This window comes from Rhodnius prolixus, unplaced genomic scaffold, assembly GCF_049639745.1.
Source record: "Rhodnius prolixus isolate KJV_2025 unplaced genomic scaffold, Rpr scaffold_3, whole genome shotgun sequence".
NCBI lineage: Eukaryota > Metazoa > Arthropoda > Insecta > Hemiptera > Reduviidae > Rhodnius > Rhodnius prolixus.
The window spans coordinates 46,473,282-46,485,613 of NW_027411603.1; the positions used below are offsets into that span (position 1 = coordinate 46,473,282).

The window sequence follows — 12,332 nt, forward strand, 5'->3', positions numbered from 1 at the left end:
TTTCACATTTAAAACACATATGATACTAGATAATTTATTGTATTTATAATCGTACTACATCAGCTGGAAGGAACAATTACTTAATTTTTAACATAGAATACTTTTTTTAAAAGGAAGTAAAATAAAAAATTTCCAATTTTAAAAGGTTTTACAAATGACTCCACTACTACGGAAAACTAAGACAATAATCAAACTCATGCCACACTCACACTTTTCTCTTTATATTTTCTAAAAAGTTGCATTCTCCAATAAATATTATTTTGCGTAATTGATGCACTTAAACTAACACTTACCTGGGACTTAACTCTCGATACCAGTTTTGAAGCCTGACTTAATACTCACTGGCGCTACCTATAAGAGTTTGAGTGAACTACAGAGCTAGTTAGTTACTAATGTTGCCGCTAGATCGTGCGGGCTTGTAATCATGAGCCGGCAATTCCTCATTTTAAATATAATACTGATCTGTATGTTTTGAATTCATTTGTCATTACAATATCCGTTTTAGTTTGGCTTCTAAAAACAAGATTATTTAACAAATATAATCACTGGATACAAAATTATACCTTAATATCCCTTTTGAAGTCCCATGTGCAGTGAGTGGCGAAGCTTTCCTTTAGTCTCCAAGGCTGAATATACTCTAAATAATAGTTAAAAACACATGTGGTTATTTTTCAGATATCGCTGAGCAAGACAGAAACTAATTCTCTCATGATGGTATCAGAATCAGGCGTAATTTTTTTTTCAATGTCTTCTAACTCAATTTTCCATCTATACAGCGGAGCTAATTGCTATTTTAACGGCTTTAAAATATATTTATTCTTTGTCGGAGAAAAAATATACCATTATTAGTGACAGTCCTTGACAGACAATCAAGACCGCCCATTTTTGCGACTGAACTAGTTGACTTTGAATTGGTTTACAAGTTTGAGTTGTATTAACGAAGATGGTAACTATCAGGAAACAAAGTTTCTTTTCCTTTTGTATGTCTTATATACAAAGAAAGAGATTACCTGAAAAGATATCTTACGTAGCTTTCCTGCAACGTAAAAATGAGACGAATCCCCTTAAGATGAACGTGCTGCAGGCGTTAAGCGTAGCTACCAGCTGGCGAAAGTTTTAAAGGCCCCAGGGACGAAAACACTGGACATAATAAAATAAAATACATTAAAACTCAGTACATTACTCGAACTTAATTCAGTTCCATTTTAATGAGGGATGAAAGAACTAGTAACTGCATTTTTTGTTCTTAAACTAAACTTTTTGTTATGCAAACCAAGTTGCAATTAAATTAAAACATTTATTCCCTTGAAAAAGTTTAGTGGAAAAGACTAGATTATTACATTAGCAACATATGATTAAGTATTTTTGTTAAATTTAACTAAATAAACTCAAAAATAGCTGAAGTATTGATATATACATCAAATTAAATGAATATATCTTTACTTTAAATCAATAAAGAAAAAAATACCAAATTATTTTTATATACTTAGTGATATACTTAATTTGTTAGTCAGTTCGTTATCCTGAGTTAACACTTATTGCTGAGTGGCAAAAAGCATAAGTAAAAAATAGTCATAAATGAGTACCAATACGTTTTATTTCCTTGGATCAGGCATTTTTTAGTCTATTCTTTGAGTACCAAATCGGACTTACCAATTCGCCCATAAATCCTTCTTTTCCAGAGCATATTCATATCAGACAATGAACATGCACATTACGCATTAAATTTCTTGATAAACTTAGCTAGTCTTCACTCTCCAGCTCAATATTATGCACAAATTTCCTAGAATAAAGAAGTATAGTTAAAAATACAAGTCAACCAATGAATCTATATATATTATTGGTTTTGTTAGTGCACGCTAGCCAAGTGGTTAGAAGCGTTGTGGTTCCCGTTAGATTCATTGGGTACGATTATAAATTTAAACGTCGCTGTGATAAACTCAAATGCACGTAAAAAGGTAATATATTAACTTACAAAATGAGCCACTGGATTGAGAATAATCTCTCAGCTTGATTTCTTTCTAGGCTTGTCAAGAAGATAATGAATGCAATGTTAATATAAACACTTCATATAATTCAATGTTATTCTTACGGATGAAATTTGAACTGAAATACCCCTTAGGCTTACTGTTTTTTGAAATATACTTTTTGTCGTTAACATAATTTATTTTTAAATCAAATTGTAATCATGACAAGTTTTGCTAATTAAATGTTTATTTAAAAATGTATAATTTTAGATATTTATATGTAATTAAGACTACCCGAAGTTTGGCCATTGTAAGATGAATTTGACGATAAAATGCAAAATATTAGTAATTTAACTTATATTTCATACAGATACACACCTCTAACATTCACGCTACTGTTTGGTGAAGTTCTTTCTGAAACCTAAAAGAAGGTTATCGATAAAAAAGTATGGCTTAGTGCTCACTAGCGCTACCTATGAGAGTTTGATCGAACTACAGAGCTAGTTAGTTACTAATGTTGCCGCTAGATCGTGCGGGCTTGTCAATCAGGAGCCGGCCAATTCCTCATTTTAAGTATAATACTGATCTGTATGTTTTGAATTCATTTGTCATTACAATATCCGTTTTAGTTTGGCTTCTTTTCAAGTAAAACAAGATTATTTAATAAACTTAATCACTGGATACAAAATTATACCTTAATATCCCTTTTGAAGTCCCATGTTCAGTGAGTGGCAAAGCTTTCCTTTAGGCTGGAAACATAGTGGAGCGGCGAGCAAAGCGGCGATGATAGCGAAGAGCGAAGCGGCGAAATCAAACACAAGTAAACATATGGGACCGCGCATAGTGGCGAGCAAAGCGAAGATAGAGCAACTCTATCTATTTCTAGTTTTTGTTTTTGCCGCTTCGCTCTTCGCTATCATCGCCGCTTTGCTCGCCGCTCCACTATGTTTCCAGCCTTAGGGTACGTTTACAACGGAGCTGTGAGTATAGATGATAGCAGAGATGATAACTGATAGAGTAAAATATAATCGCTGATTAGTGTGCACAACAGAGCTGCGATACATGCAACATGTCCGAGAAGTGAAGAAGAGTTTTTATGTTCAGCAGCAACAAAAAGGTATATTTTAAAGAAAAAACGCTTTAGAAAATATCATGTACATACCATAAATAAAAAACGAAGTACTTTGGGCGAATTTCACTATTTATATAAGGAACTTAGAAATTATCCGGATCGTTTTTTTGGAATATGTGAGGATGGGTCCACCCACATTCGACTATATTTTAGAAAAAAATAAGGTCAAAATTAAGAAAACTTTGGAAAAATTGTCATGGAAATCCTATAACCATAGAAGAAAAACTAGTGATTACTCTTAGGTAAGTAATGATTTTATTGAAAAAAAACAACAAATAAATACACATGAAAATAAATGTAAGCACGATTTAAAAAACAAAATATTGTTTAAAAGTAAATAATAAAAAATAATGAGTAAAGACAGCACTGAATAATTTTTCGACGTCCATTTTGAAGCTCCGATACTGGAGTTCAGCTAGCAGAAAAATGAAAAATTCAATTCTATCATCTATGCTCGTTTATAGCAGCGAGTATGAGTCACTAGTCGAAGCTTCGTTGTGCACGCTCACATAAGAATGTACTAGGTTATTCTATAAGCGCTGATGCATCACTGCTATCATCTCCGCTATCATCTATGCTCACAGCTCCGTTGTGAACGTACCCTTAGTGTCCAAGGCTGAGATTACTCTAAGTAATAGTTAAAAACACATGTGGTTATTTTTCATACATCGCTGAGCATGACAGAAACTAATGATCTCATGATGGTATCAGAATCAGGCGTACTTTTTTTTTCATTGTCATCTAACTCAATTTTCCATCTATACAGCGGAGCTAATTGCTATTTTAACGGCTTTAAAATATATTTATTCTTTGTCGGAGATAAAATATACCATTATTAGTGACAGCCAGAGTGCGTTGTGTAAATTATCACATATACACAACCAGGCTGCAGGAATGAATCACATTATCCCAGAGATTGTAGAAACTATTGCCAGTTTTAAAGAGAAGGGAGTCTGCATTAATTTTTTGTGGGTAAGGGGTCATTGTGGTATAAAAGAGAATGAAATTGTTGATACACTTGCAAAGGAAGCCACCAATAGTGGGGAAATGGCTAATTATAAATTACCACACACCGATATCAAGGGTATAATTGCACAAGCAGCACTACAAAAATGGCAGACAGATTACAATAATGGTGTTAAAGGTAGATTCTATAAAACTATGGCAGATCAGTTACCTAGACAACCATGGTTTAAGGGAACTGTCACTAATAAATGGGTTGTTACGACAATAAGCAGGCTGAGAGCGAACCACGCAGTGTGCGGATCGTATCTACACAGGATCAACAAAAGGTCCTCTCCTCTTTGCGTAGATTGCAATGAGGAGGAGGATTTCAAACATGTAATAATGATATGTCCACGTTATGTAGTAGAAAGGAAACGAATGTTTGACGATATATACAGGTATTTAGATGCACCATTTCGCTACGAAGACATTATATTCTCCACCAACATTTATGTGCTTAAGTCGATAGCAGAGCTAGCAATGAAATATGAATGTATTTAAAAGCTATAGCCGAATTAGAATGAATGGAAGAAAATGCTTAGAGAAGGATTACGTGATTTTAATTTTGGTTAAGCTATAAGGATGGCAGGAGCACAGAGTGCTGCTCCATCCATTAGCAGTAGTTTATGTAAATAGCGGTATATAGTAGAATGATGAATGTGTGAAGCGAATGTTTTTGTAGGTAAGAATGGAGAGAGTGATATTCTAGTGATAAGCACCTAGACGATGCTGGCTGTATGGCGGAAGCCAATGCCAAAAAAAAAAAGAAAAAAAAACAACTCAATTTTCATCTCTTTAAATCAAGACCACCCATTTTTGCGACTGAACTAGTTGACTTTGAATTGGTTTACAAGTTTGAATCGATTTACAAGCTTTAATGACATTGAATTAGATTTCCAAAACTTACCATATAATTTTAATAATTTAGACTGAGTTAATTTGAAATATAATTACAATATATATTTAAAACATAGGAACTTGATTATAAAGAAAGAATAAGAGCTTTAAAAAAAGAATTAAAAACATACACGGAAAAAATAACAAGAAAATTAATTTTCTAAAAAAACTTTGAATTACAGAATCCACATTGTACAGAGAGAGAGTAAGTAAGTGACTCAAAACCGAATCCTCAGCAAAAAATTTAAAATAAAAGATTTAATGTGACTCCCTAAGTGTCAAAGTAGCAGGAAATTTGAAAACTAGGATCAAAACATAATAAAAGTGAAAATTAAAAAAAAAAAAAGGCATTAAAAACGTTTTAAAGTGTAAGTGGGATAAAAAGACTACAAAATATTAAACAGTGCCAACAATAAAAAATATCAAATCCGGTAATTTACATAACTCTGAAGTAGTTAACAAAAAACTAATTCTTCTGACTTTAAAATCATTCAATTTGAAACTCAAATCTATTTCAGAAAAATACATTTTATATACTTCTAATATTTTTTATTTAATTTTTTTTTAAATATATAATTGTACTCACTTTTTCATTAAATTAAATGTAAAAGTTTAATACAATTATGGGGATATAGTTACTATTCAAAATGCTAAAGAATTCAAATGAACGACTTACATTGTATTAACAAAGATGCTAACCATCAGGAAACATTTTTTTTTTTTCCTTTTGTATGTCTTATATACTAAGAAAGAGATTACCTGAAAAGATATCGTAGGTAGCTTTCCTGCAACGTAAAAATGAGACGAATCCCCTTAAGATGAACGTGCTGCAGGCGTTAAGCGTAGCTACTAGCTGGCGAAAGGTTAAAAGGCCCCAGAGACGAAAACACTGGACATAATAAAATAAAATACATTAAAACTCAGTACATTACTCCAACTTAATTCAGTTCCATTTTAATGAGGGATGAAAGAACTAGTAACTGCATTTTTTGTTCTTAAACTAAACTTTTTGTTATGTAAACCAAGTTCCAATTAAATTAAAACATTTTTTCCCTGAAAAAGTTTAGTGGAAAAGACTAGATTATTACATTAGCAACATATGATTAAGTATTTTTGTTAAATTTAACTAAATAAACTCAAATACAGCTGCAGTATTGATATATACATCAGATTAAATGAATATAATATCTTAACTAACTTTAAGTCAGTAGAGAAAAAAAAATTCATAATCATTTTTATATACTTTTAATACTGCAATTTTTAATTAAATCGTTCCCTTTTTTTTCTTTAAATTAAAAAGTTTAGCCTAAACAGAAAATATTTTAATTTGATTGAAAATATTTCAGAATTCACACGAATGATACCATTGTATTTTTTAATCAAATTCAGATCTTGCAATGAATTGAAAAATCTTTCAGATATAAAGGAAAATATTACACACATCAGAAAATAGGTACTTCTTTACCAGTTAGTTGCAGGAGTTACATAGTAAGAGATATTACGATCTGAAGGTTCAACGCATACGTAATGAACTTTATATCTAAAAATAGTAATTTCTCTCTTAATTTTGTAGTAATATTTATCTCATTTATTTATTGATAATCATTTTGTCTAGATATAAGTTATATATATGGTATGTATTACCTAAAATAATAAATGTACTGTAAATGTCATATTTGAAATTATAGACTTGAATCTACATACCCATGCGATCTAATGGATAAACTATTTAAGTGTGTACAAGAATAAGCTCTGAACTAGAGTTTGTCTGTGTGATAAATCAAAGTGTGAACTTTTGAGCAGTTAACATATAGAAAAGGTCTAAGATATAATGGATCATAATATATAATCCATCACATTGAAAGTATAACAATAAAATATTAAAAATAATTAACAGAATATTAAAAATGTACGGGCGTTCTTATTTCAATTCTGTTATTAGTCTGGATTTAATTTAAAATACTAACTGTAAAAACTTTCATATTGAAGTATTATAAAATATTTAAAAGGAAACATTGGGACCACAAAGAAACAGTAAAATCGAACATTATTAGATAAAATAATAGTAACTATCAATTGATTACGAAAATAGAAGAAGGGAATTTACTAAAAAGAAAGCAAGAAAAATACTTAACGTGAGAAAATCTGTTGCATTTTCCACATTAATATTAAAATTGTTTTGTTTACTTACATACAAAGCTGTCCGGGAAATGCTCCAAGTTCAAATTTTACGACGACATAAACACAGTCATTTTCTGTCTGGTTAAAGGTGGCCCTTTTCCATTTAATTTTCAAAAAGGATATCTTGCAACCTAATAAGGATGTATGCCTTCTGGCTTATGCAGAGTAGAATTACCTAGAATGCAATACCACACAATTAGTAATCACATCAACATATATTATAACCTACTAATTCTACCATATCTCGGCATAATTTTTATCCAGAGTATTTTTCTTCAGATACGATTACAGCAGACTGGTCCCTCTATTCCATTGTTTTTGTGTACTCGGATAATCAAAATAAAATAACTTTGTAAAAAATAATTCTTTTCTGAAGGAGTCTGTCCACCCTTTTTGACATTTCATATAGCAGAGACGAAAGAAATACGTAAACTACACTATCATTAGTGTTAACAAGACAAAATTCCAAGTAATGATGTCCTGGACTGATAAGAGTGTACAGTCGAAGTGAAAGAGGGGCAAAGTTGTCAGAAAAGAAGAGCTGTTAATTCGCTCAAAAAGAGATGGAGTGAAAAATTGTCCTCAACAGCAACTGAAATACGAAAGAGGAGATAGGGTACTCTAGATCAATTCTCAAAGAAGAGGGTCACGACGTTTGGCCATCAGGCCTCTAAAATAGGAGGAGATAGTCTGATATTTATATAAATATTGTTTTATTTCAAGTAACTATTGAAATTATCAACCGTCAACTTAAAAAACATGTAGATTAAAGGTTGTAGATTCATTCTATTAACTACCCAACAAAATTCTATTTCAGGAGTGTCCCGGGCTCCAATCATTGACATTATGGCAATAATACTTATTATATAAAACAACGATATTTCTAAACAAAATCTTACGTAGGTTTCTTTAAGGGGAGATTTGAAGCCTCTCCCAATTTTCTCTTTTCTTGTTTAATGCTTAGAGGGAAGTTGTGCTCAAGGATATTACTTTAAACTTCAACATAAATTATCCACGAAACTCTACACAGAGCTACGGTCTTACTATTATACACCTAGCAAGGATCGTTACATATCTTGATCATTTTTAACAAGTAGTGTTATAAATTCACTAAATTTGAAAAATCTATTAAGATTTTTCTTGTCATATTTCATAAAAGAAGACCCTAGCTTAATTATAAGGATTTTAAATTCAGTAAAATTATAGTTGAAGTTGTTAAAACATATAAATACCTGGGGTACAATTTTATTGTTTTACCAATTTCAATTCAGCCGCGAAATAGTTTCAATCACCATTTAGATCAGCCAAAAGTGCTGTTTTCCTGGCGTAAGGCCTGAACTATGGAAAACGAAATGCGTTATATGATTCCAAGGTGAATAGTATGCTTTCTTATATATCCGATGATTCCTAACCAAGTGTATATCTCTCTAAAATACACTAATCTTTTAATTGTGTTTGTTTCTTAATCGCTTGGGCCAATTTTGTATAATAGATATAACCAAACTCTCTTTACCTTCTAACTGCTTTTGAGATAAGAGTAGATAAGTTTGAATGAAGAAGAAAAATAACATTTTCAGTAATTAATAATTTACAGCACAAAAACCAAGTTATTAAATATAACAACAGGCGTGTAGACAATCTTGAAATTTTTGAAAAATTGTGAAAAGTTATAAAGCAACTCTTCTATTTTTGCACTACCTCTTAAACCCTCTAATAAAAGGAAATAATGAAAAAAATAACTAATTAAAGAAATTAATATTAATTTCTTAGTCAGTTCGTTATCCTGAGTTAACACTTATTGCTGAGTGGCAAAAAGCATAAGTAAAAAATAGTCATAAATGAGTACCAATACGTTTTATTTCCTTGGATCATGCATTTTTTAGTCTATTCTTTGAGTACCAAATCGGACTTACCAATTCGCCCATAAATCCTTCTTTTCCAGAGCATATTCATATCAGACAATGAACATGCACATTACGCATTCAATTTCTTGATAAACTTAGCTAGTCTTCACTCTCCTTTTTTCTGAAACCTAAAAGAAGGTTATCGATAAAAAAGTATGGCATAGTGCTCACTAGCGCTACCTATGAGAGTTTGATCGAACTACAGAGCTAGTTAGTTACTAATGTTGCCGCTAGATCGTGCGGGCTTGTCAATTATGAACCGGTGGAATTCCTTACTTTTAAGTACATTGTTGATTTGTATGTTTTGAATTCACTTATCATTACAATATCCGTTTTAGTTTGGCTTCTTTTCAAGTAAAACAAGAATAGTTAATAAAAATAATCACTGGCTGTTAAATTATACATGTTAAAGTACAGAAGAATTAATGGATATTTGTAAGTTGTGGGTGCTAACAGAGAAGTAAGAGAAAGAAATTACCTTAGAACACCATTTGATGACTGCAGGGCATCTAGCTGTCAAGGAAGTGATATTTGTTTTTGAAGCAGTCAAGGAAAACCAGATATTTTGCAATTAAGAAAATAGCTCATATATTTAGCATACATTATTCGATAGCTTTCTGGTTAAATAAAATCGACGAAGAAGAAGATGATAAACTCTGTAAACAGTACAAGGCGAATTATAATTATTTTAGAACGCTCCTTCAAGTGTGCAGAATGCAATTGGCACTTTTTATAATTTTCACAGGATAATTTACAAAATATTTAGTTGTGAATATAAGATTTCGTATTAACTTGCTCACCATTCTCTTCTCCTAAAACCTGCCTATTTAATTTAAAATGCAAAGTAATGTACATTATTATAACAATGTTAATTATAAGTGCTAATTTAAAATAGTTGGTAATACGGAGAGAATAAAAATATGACGAAGAAGCAGAACATTCTAAAGTGAATTAATTCGTACTATTACATCTTTTACTTTGTAAAAAGAAATGGTCCAAAGAGAACGAAAGGGCAGCTTTAAATGGTATTAAAGATGAAAACTAATACAAATAATATTTTAGTAAAACTATTTTTCCAGACGGGGCTTAACGTCGCAACAACCAAAAAACTAACGAATTACAATTCTTGCTTTTGGCCGACCAAGTTTAAATCCAGAATTTCCAAACTTCTACAAACCTAATTCTCTAAACAAAAAGTATAGTAATTAATATGGACACAATATAGTGCAATTACATCTATCTACATCTTTTATCCACACTTTTTCTAATGGAGTTAAATAAACGAGTTTTTAGTTAATTATATACTAACGTTGAGGATGTCTCATCGAGTTAGGGGGGAAATGATAGAGGTACTAGAAAGTGGACAGAAGGCCGTTCGAGTAAAGAAGGGTGTAAATTTACGGTCCGTCCGCAGAAAATAAGAGGCATGGTTGCCCACAAAAATTTTAGATTGATTACCTGCAGGAAGGATAAAAGAGGCAGGCAAAATATTACTGAATAACTACCATCGACGAGGAATCGTCTGGGGACTAGATGAGGAGGAAAAGCCGTGATAGAGACCACTAGGGGAACCAATGTAATAAAGATCTCTTTGCATTTTCCGATACAAATCTAGGAGATAATCAAATGAATCTGTAGAGAGGCCTTTATTTGATTGAAAGGGTCACTGGAGATTGATAAAAGAAACAATGTTTTAATGTACATTACAGCCTTCTACAGACTGACTGGTTGTAACATAAATCATCTATCTTATTTTTATTTATTTTTTTACAAAATAATAACTTCAGAAAAAATAAAATATAAAATAAAAATAAACTAAAGAAAACATGATGCAAGGCAACATGACTAGAAAGGTAATGTTAAAATTTCTAAGAATAACTGAACAAACTAAAACAAAGATCGTAACAATTGTTTACAAAAACTATAACATGGATCACTAATTACACAAGTTGTAGTAGTAAATAAGGAAGCAATAAATGGCAGCTTATCACAAATACTGGAAAGTCATTCTCACTTATGTCCTATCTTTCTTCTACCTTCCTGATGGACAATGAACAGGTCCATTCAATAAATATGCTTCCTTCACTTGTGCCTCCTGTACAACTACCCCAACCTTTGCATCTTTGTTCTATTACATTATCATGTTTATACTTCTCTCTAAAAAAATATACAATATTTTGCAAGTTATAAAATGTTAAATGACAGTTCTTGGATAAATGTTCACTAATTAACACTATCCAGTAGAATCCGGAATCTCGCAAGGAAAACTTTTACCACTCACCAAATCTCTTCTCAAACTATCTTCTTCATTACATTCCCTTTTTCTGTGAAAACAACCGAAATCATGTTTTTGTCATATGTTATGTGCTTTATGAACTATTTGAGTAGATTAGCTACAGCAAAGAACTAGCATGAAATAATAGGGATGCTATTTTGAATTCTAGTTCAATGAATTCTTAAAATTAGGCGTGCATTTAGTTAAACTTTAAATTGGTCTTAATAAAACAATTGGAAAAAATATTCTATTGAGCAACATCGGAATCTTATTAATAGTAACAAAAGTCTACTCACTTTCTGAATTACCCACTCAGAGTTTTTCCCTGACGGGTGTGTTATATCTATATAACTTAAGCAGTACGGAAAATGCAAGATCTTCCTCGAAAATTAATAAGTTGAAGTTTGAAAACTTGGCACACTGCTTGTAGCCCCAGCTTTCGGACTACCATAACTCATTTTTTTCTCCGGAATGTCTTTTACTACGGTTTGTACTCCAAACAATTTGTTTTACCTCCAAACAACCTCCATAATACCAATAAGAAATTGAATTAAAGGCACAAAATTGTGCTGAATGGATTGTAATTCTAAAATAAACTGCTAAATCTTTTGTTCAGTGCTCAAATGATCAGAAACGCTAAGCATTTTTTGTACATCCACTTTTATGTTTTTTAAAAATATTTTCTAACATAATCGTTATTCCTCTGTGGCTAAGAATAAAGTCTGCATGATCCAAAGCTCCTCTGGGACCGTTTCGCTACCCTACAGAAACCAAAATAACTACTCAAACCAATTCTAGGACAAAAATACAAACTCCACTTAAGATTTGAGCTACCAAAGTTTCAAGCAGGCCGAAAAAATGGTATAATAACTTTACAGACGAAATAGCCTAAGCTCTCCCACTGACCAAGTAACCAGAAGTTAGTCCCCTCACGCCCCCCCAAAAAAAATCCGTCATGAGATTATATAAGA

The 12,332-nt window shown here is 31.6% G+C and overlaps 1 long non-coding RNA gene across 3 annotated transcripts; it reads right to left on the reverse strand.

Moving 5' to 3' along the window:
• Positions 1 to 18: 18 nt before the first annotated feature.
• Positions 19 to 9,252, reverse strand: LOC141453148 (uncharacterized). 3 transcript variants are annotated; one of them, XR_012457802.1, is made up of 7 exons: positions 9,096 to 9,252; positions 7,193 to 7,357; positions 5,761 to 5,890; positions 3,701 to 3,726; positions 2,662 to 2,709; positions 1,654 to 1,783; positions 19 to 1,140 (listed from the first exon to the last, which is right to left on the reverse strand). It is a non-coding gene; the product is annotated as an uncharacterized lncRNA (long non-coding RNA). The 3 variants fall into 3 exon arrangements; XR_012457803.1 differs by lacking the exons at positions 2,662 to 2,709; positions 3,701 to 3,726 and having other exon boundaries at positions 19 to 637; positions 1,011 to 1,140; XR_012457801.1 differs by lacking the exons at positions 2,662 to 2,709; positions 3,701 to 3,726.
• Positions 9,253 to 12,332: the final 3,080 nt, after the last annotated feature.